Source organism: Prionailurus bengalensis, chromosome B4, assembly GCF_016509475.1.
Source record: "Prionailurus bengalensis isolate Pbe53 chromosome B4, Fcat_Pben_1.1_paternal_pri, whole genome shotgun sequence".
NCBI lineage: Eukaryota > Metazoa > Chordata > Mammalia > Carnivora > Felidae > Prionailurus > Prionailurus bengalensis.
Genome location: NC_057358.1, coordinates 55355562 through 55374081, shown reverse-complemented (window position 1 = coordinate 55374081; position 18520 = coordinate 55355562). Strand labels below are relative to the sequence as shown.

Here is an 18520-nt window from a genome sequence, read left to right as displayed (position 1 = left end):
AACTTGATACATCACATTAATAAAAGAAAAGATAAGAACCATGTGATCCTGTCAATTGATGCAGAAAAAGCACTTGACAAAATTCAGCATTCTTTCTTAATAAGAACCCTTGAGAAAGTCGGGATATAAAGAACGTACTTAAACATCATAAAAGCCACTTATGAAAAGCCCACAGCTAATATCATCCTCAATGGGGAAAAAGTGAGAGCTTTCCCCCTGAGGTCAGGGACATGACAGGGATGTCCACCCTCACCGTTGTTGTTTAACATAGTGTTGGAAGAGCTAGCATCAGCAATCAGACAACAAAAGGAAATCAAAGGCATCAAAATTGGCAAAGATGAAGTCAAGCTTTCACTTTTTGCAGATGACATGATACTGTACATGGAAAACCTGATAGACTCCACCAAAAGTCTGCTAGAACTGACACATGAATTCAGCAAAGTCGCAGGATACAAAATTAATGTACAGAAATCAGTTGCATTCTTATACACTAATAATGCAGCAACAGAAAGACAAATAAAGAAACTGATCCCATTCACAATTTCACCAAGAATCATAAAATACCTAGGAATAAACCTAACCAAAGATGTAAAAGATCTGTATGCTGAAAACTATAGAAAGCTTATGAAGGAAATTGAGGAAGATACAAAGAAATGGAAAAACATTCCATTCTTCTGATTGGAAGAATAAATATTGTTAAAATGTCAATACTACCCAAAGCTATCTACACATTCAATGCAATCCCAATCAAAATTGCACCATCATTCTTCTTGAAGCTAGAACAAGCAATCCTAAAATGTGTATGGAACCACAAAAGACCCCGAATAGCCAAAGTAATATTGAAGAAGAAGACCAAAGTGGGAGGCATCACAATCCCAGACTTTAGCTTCTACTACAAAGCTGTAATCATCAAGACATCATGGTATTGGTGCAAAAACAGACACATAGACCAATGGAATAGAATAGAGATTCCAGAACTGGACCCACAAATGTATGGCCAACTAATCCTTGACAAAGCAGGAAAGAATATCCAATGGAAAAAAGATAATCTCTTTAATAAATGGTGCTGGGAGAACTGGACATCAACATGCAAAAGACTGAAATCAGACCACTCTCTTACACCATTCACAAAAATAAACTCAAAATGGATGAAGGACCTGAATGTGAGACAGGATACCATCAAAACCCTAGAGGAGAAAGCAGGAAAAAACCTCTCTGACCTGAGCCGCAGCAATTTGTTACTTGACACATCTCCAAAGGCGAGGGAATTAAAAGCAAAAATGAACTATTGGGACCTCATCAAGATAAAAAGCTTCACACTGCAAGGGAAACAATCAACAAAACTACAAGGTAACCGATGGAATGGGAAAAGATATTTGCAAATGACATATCGGATAAAGGGCTAGTATCCAAAATCTATAAAGAACTCACCAACTCCACACGTGAAAAACAAACAATCCAGTGAAGAAATGGGCAGAAGACATGAATAGACACTTCCCTAAAGAAGACATCCAGATGCCCAACAGGCACATGAAAAGATGCTCAACATCACTCCTCATCAGGAAAATATAAATCAAAACTACACTGAGATACCATCTCACATCAATCAGAGTGGCTAAAATGAACATATCAGGAGACTATAGATGCTGGCGAGGATGTGGAGAAACGGGAACCGGCTTGGTGGGAATGCAAACTGGTGAAACCGCTCTGGAAAACAGTGTAGAGGTTCCTCAAAAAATTAAAAATAGATCTACCCTATGACCCAGCAATAGCACTGCTATGAATTTACCCAAGGGATACAGGAGTGCTGATGCATAGAGGCACTTGTACCCCAATGTTTATAGCAGCACTTTCAACAATAGCCAAATTTTGGAAAGAGCCTAAATGTCCATCAACTGATGAATGGATAAAGAAATTGTGGTTTATATACACAATGGAATACTACTTGGCAATGAGAAAGAATGAAATCTCGCCTTTTGTAGCAACATGAATGGAACTGGAGAGTTTTATGCTAAGTGAAGTAAGTCAGACAGAGAAAGACAGATACATTATGTTTCACTCATATGTGAATCCTGAGAAACTCAACAGAAGATCAAGGGGGAGGAGAATGAGGAAAAAAAAGTGACAGGGAAGGAGGCAAACCATAAGAGACTCTTAAATACTGACAATAAACTGAGGGTTGATGGGGGGGGGCGGTAAATTGGGTGTTGGGCATGGAGGAGGGCACTTGTTGGGATGAGCACGGGGTGTTGTATGGAAACCAATTTGACAATAAATTTCATAAAAACAAAAATAGTCTGGACTATTTCTCTCACCTTGTTCTTCACAACCTGCCACTTTCCTTGGTTTTTATTAACCTTACTTCACAGACATTTCTTGCAGAAAATTTGTGAATAAGCAGTTTGCAGAGAGGACTACAAAAGGTGATTATTGCATATTTTCAACTTCTAGATGGTGTGACAGATTTTCTAATACTGTTTAGTTTGCCAAGTAAACAAAATTGTGCAAATCTTTTATCTTTTTTGTCTACTTTTGATTCAGTCTTTCAAACACATCACTCTTTTGTATACCTCACACTCTTTGGCCATACAAACTTCTACTAGGTTTCAGATAACCAAAGAATTTTTTATCACAACTTAATTTTTCCTCATAAAAGTTTATAAATTGAAGATGACAAATTGGCTAAGTAACTTGAAAAAGGATTTTTTTCGTTCAAGTGGGATCTGTTTGAGGGTGCTCAAGAAGTGACTTTGTAAATTTAAAGGGATCCATTTATAAACTGTGAGTAATATTGACTGGAACATTTCGTCAGATGAAATATATAGTTGTACAAAACACAAATGATTGTATGATGTATGAGTGTATGTACAAACACACACACATATACACGCACACTTGCTTTTGAATTGAGTATATTTTTTCCACACCTTTAAAAGACAACAGATAAATAAGCCACTTGATTTGTGTAACATTTAGTTGTAGGCAGACAAATTACGATTTTTTAAGGTGCAGTCTGGTCAGTATTTTTTAAACCCTTATTATGTAGAAGATGCTAAAATGAGTAAGAGACAAGTTTTGTCCTCAAAGATTTACTGAAGGATGTTATATGAATAGAGTTAACAGAAAGTGGGTGGAGGAATGTGAGTACCAAAGGACAAGTAATAGAGTTTGGGTCTTTTTAAAAAATGTTTTATTTATTTTTAAGAGAAAGAGAAAGAACGAGTGGGGGAGTGGCTGAGAGGGGAGACAGAGGATCCAAAGCGGGCTCCATGCTGGCAGCAGAGAGCCCAATAAGGGGCTAAAATCCACAAACCTGTGAGATCATGACCTGAGCCAAAGTCAGACATTCAACTGACTGAACCACCCTGATACCCTTAGAGTTTGGGTCTTTAAAGGAAAAACAAATTACTTTCAGTTCAGAGTATAAGGAAAACTTTCAAGGAGTACCTGGCCTTTTGAAATGAGCCCTACAGAGAGACTGGACCTGACAGGACACTACCTATCAGACACTCCAAATGTTTTAATTTTTTGGTGATTTAATTTAATTATTTATTTTTTTTATTTTTTTTTAATTTTTTTTTTAAATTTTTTTTCAACGTTTTTTATTTAAATTTGGGACAGAGAGAGACAGAGCATGAACGGGGGGAGGGGCAGAGAGAGAGGGAGACACAGAATTGGAAACAGGCTCCAGGCTCTGAGCCATCAGCCCAGAGCCTGATGCGGGGCTCGAACTCCCGGACCGCGAGATCGTGACCTGGCTGAAGTCGGACGCTTAACCCACTGCGCCACCCAGGCGCCCCTAGTTTTTTATTTTTTAATGATTTATCTTACCATTTTATAAATAGCATGTGTATATTACGTATGTACATATTACTGTATATTATAGTTAGTAGGACCATCAGCTTTTGTAGTTTATCTTGGCTTCCTCCTCGCCATTCCTATTGCTATAGTACACACTTAGCTCCATGAGGCCAAAGTTTGCTCAGCATTGCACACCCAGAGCTTGCACACAGCAGAAATCCAATAAATACTTGTTGAGTGACTGAACAAGGGAAGCATAGGGGAGAGGAAGGAAGGGAGGGAGGAAAGCATCAAGATAATTGCATTTATAATTTCTTCATTTTACTTATTAACCTCATCTTTAAAGTTCACCATTTACCATTCTATAAATGACTTACAGAATAATTGAAGTATTGACAGATGAGATGATCTTTGATTTCCTAACAGATGCTGAGTGTTTAAAGCACAGAGGGAAGAAAACAAAACAGTTAAACAATGACATTCTCTTATTATGAAAACACAAAGACCTATGTCCTGCTAGAGTCTATAAGTTAATCTTATGAAATGAATATAATATTTTGTGTCGATTCCAAAGGAAGTAAAAATAAGGAGAGAATAAAAAGAAAAGATGTTGAATATCAAATTTGGTTGAGGTCTATGAATATTTGAAATTTAATGATAATATTTTAATTCAGGTCTGATCATTGTCTATCAAAGAGGAGGAGAAGAGTGTGTATAACACACATTAGTTACAGAATTTGGTCCTCAGTCTCCTCAGTAGGCCAAAGCTTACAGGCCACCCCCCCACAGAACTCTCCCTGTTTAATATTTTCCTATCCAAATGACTTCTGGTTTTTCACACCTTAACTTCATAGAATATATTTATCTCTCATTACAATGTTTCTGTAAGTATAAACTTTTTATTCATACTACTAAAACGCAATATAACTTTATTCTTTTCACTTTACTTATTAGAATTCCTTTTAATACTTAATTGTGGTTTATAATTATGTACTTGAGTCTACTCAGCAAGGTATACTTAAGGAAGTCTTGCTTCTATCCTTGTTTCCTGTGATCTAATCTCTTCTTTCTTCTGCAAGGTATTACTTTTCATTTTTTTATTTGTCCATTTTCAAAATTATAACACAATAATACGTAATATGATAATATATAATATCCTCTCTTTTCCTAGATAAATGATAAATTATACACAATTTTCTCTACCTTACTGTTTTCATTTAACAATATATCCCGGAGACAGTTCCAAAGGAAATATATTAAACAGGATGATTAGGAAAAAGATTTGGCCTTGCATTCCAAATAAAATTGAAATACTTATAAACTTTTTGAAAAATATATCTGTGGTCAACAAATGTTACTGCGTGCAAAACAGTTGTTTGTTAAACAACCATATTGATAATTGTTTGGTAATCAGAAAGTAATGTTTTAAGCTATAGTTTGGTACATACATATGTATGATATATGCATACGTGCATACACACAAATGCTTCAGTGAGTTTTAACAAAACTCACTCATTTTATAAAATTGACTTTTGGGTTGATGTGGAGCATATTAGTTATAATTCTTCTTTGTTCAAATAATGCGATGTATTCTCCAGGTTAGTGTTATTACACAGAATACCTGATTTCCAGAAAGAGATTACTGATAATAAGAAGATACCTGTATTTTATTTCTCTTTCCTAGTTGCCAGCACGTTATGATTTTACTACCAAACAGTAGATGGCACTATAAGTATACACTCATTAAAAGCCAAATTAATTTCTAATAAACTCCAACATGTAATTTATATTATTTAATGTTTGAAGTTTTTGTGCCTAATGCTGTTCAAAGAGGAATGGACCATTGTCTAGAAATATATTTCTGGTATATTCAGAATTTCTATTCAATTTTATTTGAAATACTATTAGTTGTCATTACTAAAGGTTTTTATGTCGATAAAGATGATGTTATGGATACAAAGTCTACACTTCCACATTTTAATTCAGCACGGTGAGTAATTTTGATAGGTTAATCATTTCAGTTGTAGACTATCAAAAACACAGACTGTATATATTCCTTAAGTACCAATGAATAGACTACCCATCCCCCATGTTAAAAAGATTTTGATACTTAAAAAATTTTCAAAGAAGTCTCAACGTCAAAATCAGAATTTTGTTGGTCTCTCTCAACTTATGCTATGATTTTTCTTTCACTTTGAATTTTTTATGGTGTTTTTGAAAAGTTGCCAAAGACCTTTACGCTGCTAAGATATTTTTTCTCTGGCCTCATTTTGTTTGACCTTTAGCAACATTTCACACTGCTGATCACTTTTTGTTTCTGAGAACATCTTTTTTTCTTGGCTTTCGGGTCACCACATTCTCCTGGTTTTCCTTTTACCCCACTGGCTGCTGCTTCTCTGTCTTAGCTGTGTCTTCGCTCTCATTTTCTAATCTTTAATGTTGGAGGGCCCCAATATTGGTTTAACTTCTTTTTCCTGTCTACATTCACTTCCTTACTGATATTATCCAGGTGTGCCACTTTAAATGCAAGTAAAATGTCCACATTTTAGGTGGAGTCCAAAAGATTCAATTGTATAAAAGGAATTGCTGCATTATTTTAAGGTTAGCGTGATGCAAAAGAAGAGGAGTGATTACTAATTGAGTGATATTTACATTCTAAAAAATTATGGGATGTGTTGCTGTGAGTTTGTGTGTCATCTGAGTGCAGCGACCACCTCCGTGGTGACAATGTTCAAATTTGTATTTCGAGCCTAGACCTACTCTCTGAATTCCAGACATATAGTCAACTGTTCATCTGCCAGTTTTATCAATATCTACTAAAAATCTCAAATATGCCCAAATTTTCTTCCCATCTCCAAGACTCCTACACCATGATCTTATTTATCTCAGTTGACATCAACTCTGTATCCTCTCAGTTGATGAAGCCAAAAACACTGAAAGTTTTCTTGACTCCTCTATTTCCAACCTGTTGTGAAGTCCTGTTGGCTCCTTTAACTTCAACCCATCTCTCACCACTTCCACCGTTAACACACTTGTCCAGTCATCATCTCTCATGTGAATTATTGCAGCAGCCTTCCAACCAGTATCTCAGCCTCCACTCTGACTGCCTTCCATTCTATATCCAGCAGAGCAGCCAGAGTGGTCTTATCAAAATGTAAGTCAGTTTATGTTACTCTGCTTCTCAAAACTCTGCAGTGGCTCCACACTTCATTCAGAATAGAATCAAAGTGCTTATAATGAACTACAAGGTTAGATAAGATCTGGCCCTCAATACAACTTTGAGTTCTTCTTTTACTCCTTTTCCTCTCTGTCAGTCCATTCCAGTCCTACTGGCCTTTTCCTTGCTTTTCTTCAAACACAACAGTTGCAATCTTACCTCAGGGCCTTTGCACGGGCCATTCCCTTTTCCTGAAAGTCCCTCCTCTTAGTATTTACATGTCTTGCTCTTTTACCTCCTTGCTTTCTTCACCTCTCACACCAAGGAGTACATTGAATGTCCTGTTTACAATTTCAAACTTTATCCCTCCCCCAGAATCCCATCTCTCTTACCGTATTATTTTTTTCCAAAGTTCCTGTCACCTTTGATAAAATATTTATTGTATTATTTATTTGCTGCACTACAATATCAGCTTCATATGAGTAGACATTATTATCTTTTTGAATCGCTTTTCTATCAGTGCCTAGAACAATGCCTGGCATATTGTAGATAACCAATAAATATTTGGTAAATGATGAATGAACACATGAATAAGTGGTGAAGAAGGTAGTACACCACAATCCTTTCAGTATTGGGATCTCTAAATATCACTTGGTTTTCACATAGCAACTATCACTCATTTTGAAGAATGACTCATTGTTATGATAGTTTGTTTTTTCTTTTAATGCTGGTGGAAACAATGGTGGACTCACTAGAATGAAATTCCAAAATAATTGGCAATGTCCTAGTTAAAAATATAACTTGCACAACTTAAGGTTTCGTAAGTAGGTGCCTAATATGTAAGGGAAGTTTAATATCTAGGTTGTCTAGTAAGGAAGGACGTGGACATTAACTGGGTTGTCAACATACATATGACAGCATAGGCTTTTCACTTATATATTGTCATTTATTTTTTGCATTTCTGTGAGGAACATGCTGCCTTAATTTTGCTGACATGGAGTTTTCTGCTCAGGAAGAGAAAATGACTTAAAATTACTTGACCAACATCACATAGTAGCTGGTAGCACAGCTGGGATTCAAACCCAGCTTTGCTCCCCAAGCTCACAGTCTTTTAGGACACCAGCTACCTTGCCTCTTTAATATTTTTAAAGGGAAATATGTTTAAATATGTATTATGCCAAGACCAGGTATGTGAAAAAAATCACATTGTCCAGTGATTCTTGAATATTTATAGCCAAGAGTTACCTCAGCTTCTGGATTTACCTCTAGTTCCCACCTAGTTCCAGGATGAATCTTATTTTATTTTATTTTATTTTAATTGAGAAAAAATTAAGTGAAAATGAAACACTGGTGTTAGGTTTCTATGTATATACCCTAGATCTGGATAAGTGGAGGGAGACTATTTCAAGTCGTGTTACACAATGAACCCTTTAGTCCTTTTATAAAGAACAAAGCGGTTTAATCTGTATAGTAAAATTATCCTGAGAAGGATACAATCGGCCTGATTACACTTTAACAGCCACTATAGATTTTTTTGACTCCCCTCCCCCAATTAACCTATTGCCTGACCTAAATTTGGATGGGAAAATAATAATAGGACAAAATACTTTTCTCTGAAGTACATTCTTCGGGTACCTACTTTGGCTCATAATGACTCCAAGGGAAAATCACAAGCAAAGTACATGCAAAGATTGCAAAGATCATATGCTGTTTTGAAGTGAAATGAGGTTGCCCAGCTCACACATTGGCTCTCCACCCCAGACCTCTGGAGGCTGCTGCTCATCAGACAGAACCCACGTTGTCTCCACACCCATTCTGTAGCCACACCAACAGGAAAAGTGTTCTCCTGGCACTTAAACTACAGCTCAGAGTCACAGAAAGTTCTTTCCTCTCTCATGCCCCAGTGTTAGTAAAGTGACTTTTTAGGCCTGGGGATGTTTCATGTCCCTTTTATTTTGGGATTTCACGTCTTGAGACAGCTGGTGAGTGTTAATGACCAGGCCCCAGTGCTCAGGTCTGCACGTCCACTCTTCCCATTTCAGAACAAGGGAAACATCCTGGGAAGTAGTTCTCACAACACAAAGGAGACACTAAAGCCTTGGGACGATCCTCAGTGGGAGAGGAGCTATTTTTCAATTTGGCTTGGGACCAAGTACTGAAAAATGTGTAACCATTGATTACATATTACTCCTTTTGGCCAAAAAGTCAAAATTATACAAACACACAAGAAAACTTACTATATTTTTCCCACATTCTTTCTTTTCCCTAGATATATTGTTTAAAATTTGCACAGTTGTACAGAAGATCCCATGGGAATGACACTTCCCACACGAACAGCTTCCTTGCTTATAAGAGATTCAATTCAATTTTCTGGCAGCTGAGGGGCCAATTTAAGTCTAAGTAATTTAACCCTAGAAGTCCTCTTATGCCAGTATGTGGGGGAAGGGAAGGAAACGAACGATAAATGCAAATCTCTATGAGTTGAGAAAAGATTGTTCTGTGTGGTATTTGGCCTGGCATTATCTTCATGCCATATTTGCCTGGTGATACAAAAGAAAAGGTAAGGAGATATAATTACATAGGTATAGGCATTCATACAAGATATACTGAGATATACTATGGCGTAACTCAGGTCAACTGCCACATGTTAAGATCCATATTCTAGGAACTAAGCTAGTTGTGGGAGATTCAAAGGTGAGTTACATTCAGTCCTTGCCATGAGCTTTGCCATCTAAACAGAAAAAAATGGGCTAGAATTTAAACATGGTACCTCACAAACCAAAAGCAAGGATAATACCTACAACAAGTAGTTATGATCGATTACCTTACAATCACTTTCAACACAATGATGCTATCCCTGTGGGCCACTCTCAATCACAGGAATGAAATGCATTAGCAATTTTAGCTAATGAACTGGCTAGACTAATGAGCCATCCAAAGCAAACTGAAATAGAGAAATAGTTTACCTATCTCCAGGACATAATTTATATTGTCATGCAACTGCATTATACTCCTATGTAACTCAAATTATGACATTTTCTAAACAGAAAAAAAATGGAGTATGAGTGAAATTGGAAGGGTTCATGGAGGTATTCTGTTTCTTTGATAAATGTTGTTGTTATTTTAGTCATTGTACTATCAGAGCCCCCATGGTGTCCTGTAGCCCTCATATCTCAAGGACTCAGGAAAACCTCATTCTTTTTATGCTATCGGGATTCACTCTACTTCACATAAAATTCTGATAAAATTCAGTCTACAACAAAGCCTACAGAGAAATGCATTGAATATTACTTTATGCCAGGTTCTATATCAAATGCCTGTCCATATATCATTATATTGACTCTTGGTAACAGCTCTCTAAAGAAGTTGATATTATTCTTGTTATTCAGAGGAAGAAATTATTTGAGATTAACCAACTTGCCCAAGGTTACTCATCAATTAAGTGGTTATATTGGGATTCTGAGCCAAGGTATAAACAGTGACCAAATATGATAAGATATAATTTGTTAATAACAAGCATTTTTGCTTTATGTATAATTGCTAAATGAAAATATCTTTGCGTTTGCCAGAGTGGCTTTGAATTTAACAAAGCTTTAATTCCACTTGAAAGAACAGGGTTGTATCAATGTACTAATTAAGGTCAAATACTTTACTCAAATAAAAGAATGATTTGGAGAAGGCTGGAATGTTAAGAAAAATCTGTGTTGTTTTTTTTTTTTTAATCCTTCCTTTTCTGGGAAATCAACCAATGCTGTCTTGTTGATATAATTTCTGCCAAGACATTGAAAAGTACTATATATCTAGAATATATATGCTCTATAGAGTAGCCAGAGAAGGGGGATACTTTAGTGGTGGTGTTTGAATGGGAAACAGGAAATCAGGCTTCAAAATAGTGTTAGATAATGTGATTCAATTAGCCTCAAAGCCTAAACATGCTTTTCTTTTGTTATGCCTTAATATTCTTTTTTATTCTTTTTTCCACAGTGGAAATTGCTTTTACACTGTGAAGAAAGTATTTGTTTAGTAAAAGCGTAGGTAAGAATTAATTTTTAATACAGTGATAAAATCTTACAGAGCATAAAATTTATTTAAAAACACATACACATATAAACTATCCTTAAAAAGACAGAATATCAAAAACAAATCAGCTTCCTGCCTGTCCTGAATAGTCACTTTCTTTTCTGTTTTATTTTTAAGCTTATTTATTTATTGAGAGAGAGAAAGAATCCTAAGCAAGTCCTGCACTGAGTGTGGAGCCCCAACAAGGGGCTCTATCTCACAACCGTGAGATCATGACCTGAGCCACAATCCAGAGTTAGACACTCACCCACTGAGCCACCCAGGTGCCCCTCTTTTCTGTTTTTAATCTCTCCTAAAGTTGGGATGAGAATAGCTGAAAATAATCTTAGTCTCTGAACTCTGGTTCTGGAGATCTATTTATCTGCTCTTCAGTTAGTTCATTATCTCATTTTATAGCTTCTGTAACACTTAGAAGAAATAAAACAATTCCCTTTGAGATCATAAAGCTATGAACACATACGGGATTGCAAGATATAGAGAAAATACATATTTATTATCATTTTAATGATAATGATAACAATTTTTTAATATAATTGGCTACTTTATCTCTAACGATTTACCTGTGATGTTTAAGAGAAGAAAGTTCTTTGCTTTGGTAGTGAACCTGGGAGGATGTAACACATGTAGCTACCACAGGTCATGACCCAGCCATGTGGAAGATGCTGGTTCACAATGGGGGAAATAAATCCAACACACAGGAAGACACAAAAGTGAGAGAGAGAGAGAGATGGAAACAGAGAGACAGGGAGACAGGGAAACAGAGAGAGATTGAGAGAGAACTGATGGCCTCGAATTCCTGATTCTAATCCCTGGGGGTCCTCAAGCTGCTCTGGCTCCTGGTTTCCTGCAGCCTGGCTTCCCATCTTTAATTCTGCAAGCTACACCAGCAGCTTTCTAGTAGGGTCTCCTGTATGGCTTTCCATTTGCTGTTGTTGCTGCTGGTGTGTTGTGATTTTTGCTTAAGCTTGCTCAGGTGGAGTTTCTGTCCTCTGCAACCAGAAGCTTTTATGCATATAAGAACATTATCATCCCAAGTGCTGAACTCCAGCTGTTCTGTGACCAAGAAGCAAAGGATTACACAGGGTATTGGTCCAGCCTATGAAATAGTTTTCAGGGGCTAAACATCAAAAAGCCTGGAAGACTCCATGGTAATAGTTTTAAATTCTGGTTTACCTGAAAAGTCCCAATTTACACCCATGGTCATGTTCTCCGGTCTGCTTAGCGTCTGTCTCAGAGGGTTTTTTTTTTAATGTTTTATTTATTTTTGAGAGAGAGAGAGAGACTGTGCACAAGTAGGGGAGGGGCAAAGAGAGAGAGAGAGAGAGAGAGAGAGAGAGAGAGGAAGACACAGAATCCAAAGCAGGTTCAAGGCTCCAAGCTGTCACCACGAGAGTCCATATTCACTGAAAAGTCAAATACTTAATTTCCAATTATCAAATAACTCATGAAGGATATGTAATTTACAGAAAATGTTTGTTGACATTTATTATCACTAACTGTATGAAAACCAAGAGACATGATCTACTGAAGGGGAATCAGCATCTACTTGAAAATTGAGTTGTTATTTTTAGAAGAATGTGCCCAAAGACAACCATTTTATAAAGTAAGCTGTAATGTGTGTATTTATTATAAATCACTCATTTAAATCAGTAACTTTTATTAATTGTTTCATGTTTTCAGTTTCCAAGTTTGGTCATGCATCTTGGAAAGAGAAAAGATATTAGGCCCCAAAAATACATATTTTTTGTGAATGATTTATTTGTTGACAAGTAAGAATAGAACATTCATGTGAGAGAAATAAATATAGGTATAATAATACCTATATTATTATAGGCATATTATAGGAAGACTAAACCTTAAGTTCCTTCTGTATAACAGTTGTTTAATAAATACTTGTGAGCCAAATAGGACAGGATTTCCATGGGTTACTAGATGGATGTTGAATATCTTTCAAGGGCTGCTGCACTCTAATTAGCAATCTTAAATGTTGTCAGTCCTTTCATCAACTTGTGCAGGACCATCTAAAAGTAATTAATACCTGCACATTTAGAGATTTCACTAAGAGGGTCCTAAATATAATTGCAATAGTTCTTTTTGCTGATACAGATTATTTTGCAAATGGCTCCTGGCAATTTTAAAGAATGAAAAACAGCTGTTGGCTGAACTCCTGGCTAAATTTAGGAACCCTTTTCTATGCAGAGCTACTATTTCAGGGGCTGCTTGGGTGTCACTTTGCCCATAGTTACGACTATATTTCTATTTATTTATTTATTTTTAATGTTTTTATTTTTATTTTACTTATTTTGAGTGGAGGAGGGGCAGAGAGAGAGGGAGAGGGAGAATCCCAAGCAGGCTCCATGCTGTCAGCGCAGAGACTGACACGGAGCTCTAGCTTGTGAACCAAACTGTGAGATCATGACCTGAGCTGAAATCAAGAGTCAGATGCTCAACTGACTGAGCCACCCAGGCACCCCATGACTATATTTCAGTTTACTAGATTTGCCTGTAAGAATTAGGTAAAAATCTTCTTTCTAACAGGTCTTCAAAATGTAATGGTAGTTCTTTGTGTTTTCTTCTGTCAATCCTATCCTTTCATTGACCTGCAAATAAAAAATTACATGCTGAAAGGATCTTTAGAACTTTTTTAGAAATTAAACAAAGCTTTTAATATGCTAATATTTTCCTAATTTAATAGTTTTATGGATTAAGTTATTTTTATTATAATTTGTATGTCATTAAGCAAGGAATTAGTATAAAATTTATCTTCTAAAGAAGTAAAAGGACTATATAGTTTCACTTTTCTTCCTAGTTTCAAAGTCTCTTTCTCTCTTTTTCCCCTCTCTTTCCCATCCTCTCTTTCTCTCTGTCTTTTTCTCTCTCTGTGAATGTGTGTATAACATCAGACCTTTAAAATTGAAATTGGACTCTAATTATTTGGAAATCCATGGCAAGTTAAATGTAGGAGTATGTTGGGCAATTTTCCAAAGAATTTAGTCAAAGGAAATAGCTAAGGCTGATAATTAGCAGATAGTTTGTTCATTGCCTAAATTCAACTGATAATTGCTCATAACTGTTTTTCTTTGTTTATATAATATAAATTTGACCCCACTGTACCAAAATATATTGCTGACAAAGAAAGTCCAAGACATTTTGACACTCAAATTTGCTCTTACTCTTCCCTTCCATATAAGAAGACTAAATTAGATAGAAACCTCAATTTATCATCTTATTCCAGAGGAACTATGGTCCAGGCAGATTATCACTGGTTCAAGGTTCTCTCCTGTATCCCCTATTTAAACTTTCCCCACAAAGCCAGAATTCTCCACGGAGATTTCCTGCATGTGAAGAGTAAAGCGAGAACATTTGTATGTTAAGATAGCATAATGATGTAGTGGTCTCGAATCTTACTCCCTTAATACCCAAACAAGACTAGTCACAAATGATAATGATAGGCAAAGCTAACGATTCACCAAAACAAACCAATCACAGAACAGATTGGGGCATACATTTCAAAATGTCAGAAATTTTATCTGTCGATAATGGAAGCCAAAGAGTGAGGTGGTTGAGCTTCTTTCTCAGCAGCCTCATCCAAGAAGCAAAGGGGGAACTGATAAGACCCTGAGAAACACCACTTATAGCCTTCAGCTTGGTGAGAAGCCAGCTAAGGAAAGAGAAGAAAGTATAAGAAAAGAATCTATGTATAGGTCAAGCAAAATTTCTCAAGAGTGGAAATCCCTGCATCCTGTCAGAAGACCTCAGTAGAGGTTCCATGACACTGAGCTGAGGTGGAGAAAATGAATCACAACCCAGAGAGGTCACACCTTGACTAGATGTAAGAGTCTCTGATGTAGGATAATTAAGGGAATCTTGGAAAATCAAGGAGAATCTACGTCCTTAGCAAATATTTCATTCAGCCCCATCTGGGTTTTCTCCCATCCTTTCTCCATACCCCAGACTATCACTGGTGTACAGCCTCTGATACTACAAGTGTAGAATATAACGGGGTGGGAGAGAATAGCCCAGGGTAACTGGAGAGAATATTTTTACTATCCCTCCCCAGAAAAAGTTCAAAACCAATCATTTAGGAAAATGTCTGTGGGCATAGAAAGCTTCTGAATTGCTTCACAAGCCTGTTTCACATAGACAACTAAAGGAAGAATTTTGACATTAGTCCTCCAAGTGTGTCAATACAACATAGCTATATTTTTCTAACCCCAAAGAGTATTAACACTCTTTCCCACAGTTATTTTGACTCTTCTGATGTTCCCTTATAATAAAATTGTCATTAACATCTGTTTTAAGCAGCAAGACATTCCCACGGTAGCAAAACTGATGATTTTTTCATATGAAGAATGTAATGGAAACACATGAATTGAGGGAAACAAACAACAACTTGTAAAATCTTTGGATTCAAGAAAAAAAACTTTGATTAATTAATATAAATCTTACTTTGTGGAGAGGAATGTGAGAAGGGTACATTAGTCACAGTAGATTCTTCTTTACTGAAAACGTTAAAGAACCAACCCATAGCAGCACATCAGTTATTCTGAGACAAGACTCAACTAACTCTTCTCCATCTTCCTGCCCTTTCTGGGGGCTCTCTCAAGATGGAAGGAGCCTTTCAGATTCAGTCTTTATTGTCATCAATGGGTCTTTGCAATGTGGCAAGACAAAAACTTTTCCTTAATAGCTCTAGTACAGGATAAACCTAGGTGCTGAAAGCTATTGTATGTAACCAGAGAAAGCATTTATCTTCACTATTATAGCCATTCAAGGGCTAAAACTGCTGATATTTCCCATTCCTACTGATATAAATTTTTACTCGTTTCCTTCATGAAGAGAAGTAATGAAAGAGGGCAAGCACCACAGAACTAACTTTATCCATATGTTCTTTTTAGAAAGGTTCTTGATTACTTTCATGAACAAGAGCTCTCCTCAAACTGCTCAAAACTCATGTAAGTCTTGTGGATCCTTTTAAGCACCACATTGTGGTATTGTACCCAAAATAAGTATGCTTCACAAAAGGCAAAGGGACAGTTGGCCTAGCAAAAGCATTCTATGTAAGTGTCTCGAGATGTTCACTAACATTCTAAAAAGTTCTTTGCATAATTAAAAATTTAAAAGATTAGCTAGAAAAAATTCTCAAAGCTATCTCATGTCTCTCTCTCTCTGGTCTATTCTTGTTTGATGTACAATTCTCCTTAATTACATTCCTTCTTTTATCTGTTTGAGAGGTATTTATTGGGAGCCTATTACTATCTGCTAGGCATTGGGTCTATAGACTGTTGACAAAAACGCATATTCTCTGACCTCATGGAGTTTTAAGTCTACTACAAGAGGCAAAACCAAATTCATGCAAATGACTATATAATACCAATTTATAAATTTCAATTTTTCCAGTTGCACAGAATTTATTACTTTTATAGGTAGTCATCATATTTTTATAGTGCTATGAGAAAATTCTCCTAAATCTATTTAGTAGTGTGGGCCATCATATAGTGTGGGCCTCAGGTAGTGTGGGCCATCACTTTTCATATGCTTCTAAGGAGCCATCCTAATATGTTTGCACCATCTTCTTCACTCTTTGCCAGGGTTTTAAATCCTGTGTCTCAGGGAAGTGTTCTCTAGAGAATTCAAATTTATGTCCCACCCCTTTTGATCCACCCTCTGAATTCAGCTCCATGTAGATTCTACAGCTCCTTTAGGGTAGAGTGCCTTTTCTCCTTTATCAGGTCTAATATATCTTGGCTGAGTGACTGCTATCCTAAAAGCTGGGAGGGCAAGTGAGGGTAGATCCCCCCTTCGTGGGGAGGAGTAAGCTATTTCTGAGGCTCACATGGCAGGGGAATTTGGGGATTCAAGAATTTCAGATGATCCCATCTCTGGGTCAGGATCTCATTCATTCCCGTACAAATGATAAGATGACTAACTTAAAAAAGTTCAAGGATTCAACAGTGAAACTACTAGAACAACAACCGCAAAAGCTCAGTAAGTTCTCCAGTTTCATTACAAATAAACAAAGCCACTAATTTCCTAAATTTAAAAATCAGAATTTATAGGGGCGCCTGGGTGGCTCAGTCGGTTGAGCGGCCGACTTTGGCTTAGGTCATGATCTCACAGTTTGTGAGTTCGAGCCCTGCATTGGGCTCTGTGCTGACAGCTCAGAGCCTGGAGCCGGCTTCCGATTCTGTGTCTCCCTCTCTCCCTGCCCCTCCCCTACTCATGCTCTGCCTCTCTGTGTCTCAAAAATAAATAAAACATTTTAAAAAATGTTAAAAAAATAAAAATCAGAAGTTATAAAATACAACTTCAAGATGTTCTATTCATTCCAGTATAAGGGTTAGGTATCGCATTTTGTTGCTAACAACAGTTTGTTAAAATGTCTAATTTTTAAATAATAATTTTTCTATAGAACCATCACAACCTATAAAATACAACTTTAAAGCCTTACATTTACAATATTGTATCAGTTATGAGATGCATTTTGCTGCTAGTAACAGAGACTGAAAAAAGAAGTTGAATAAATAAGACAAGAGTCTCTTTATCTTTCACTAAAAAGAGGCCTACAGATAGGTAGCCCAGAGTTGCTATGGCTCTACAATTGTTAGGCTTATCTCTTTCTGTCTGTCATTCTTACAGAGCAGCTTTTCAATATCAAGTTTATTCCATGTTTCAAATAGCTGCTGGAGCTCCAACCATCACACTCATAGTACCAAAAAAGCAGGAAAGTGAAGGTCACATGGTGCATGCATCCTATCTGTATGTCTCCACTTTAATAGAAATTTTCAAGAGTGTCATCTAACAACTTTCACTTTGTCCCACTGGCCAGAAATTAGCCACAGGCCACACCTAGCTATGAGGAAGGCAAGGAAATATAGTCTTTTAACAGAGCACTTTGCCATCTTGAATCAAATCAATGTTAAGAAAAGGACAATGAATATTAGTGTTGGCAAGTAGTAATCATTGCCATAATAGCATTTAGAATTACATAATATTGAGCACTACTGAGGATTTGTTCTTGGGCATATAAAATAAGATTTGAACAAATTAAAATTTACTGAAGTTGAAAAATATCTTTGAATGTAATTAGAAGTACAATGGTGGCTTTGGGTGGGAGAAACCCAAGGATAGAATGGATTGTTGTCAAGATGCTAGCTTTTGTTTTGCGTGGTAGTTTGCAAGTGCTTATTTAATTGTTAAAAATTAATAGTTAACTAAATGCATAGGAGCAGACCATTCACAAACAAATAGTAAGAGTGTGTCATGAGCCAAGATTTTTTATTAATCTATTTCAAAAAAGAAAGTGCAATTTGGAATCCTACTTTTTTAACTAAAAAATGACTGTAAAATGTATATGGAAGTATAAATGGGTGATAAAGCCAAGAAAGAAAGAAAGAAAGAAAGAAAGAAAGAAAGAAAGAAAGAAAGAAAGAAAGAAAGAAAACTGGGAGGGGAGGAGAATAAAGAAAAAAATGTGCACTG

General features: G+C 36.4%; 1 pseudogene; it reads right to left on the bottom strand.

Annotated features, from left to right (window-relative positions):
- The window catches only part of LOC122473594, a 46314-nt pseudogene that overhangs the window by 9880 nt on the left and 17914 nt on the right, over positions 1-18520 (bottom strand).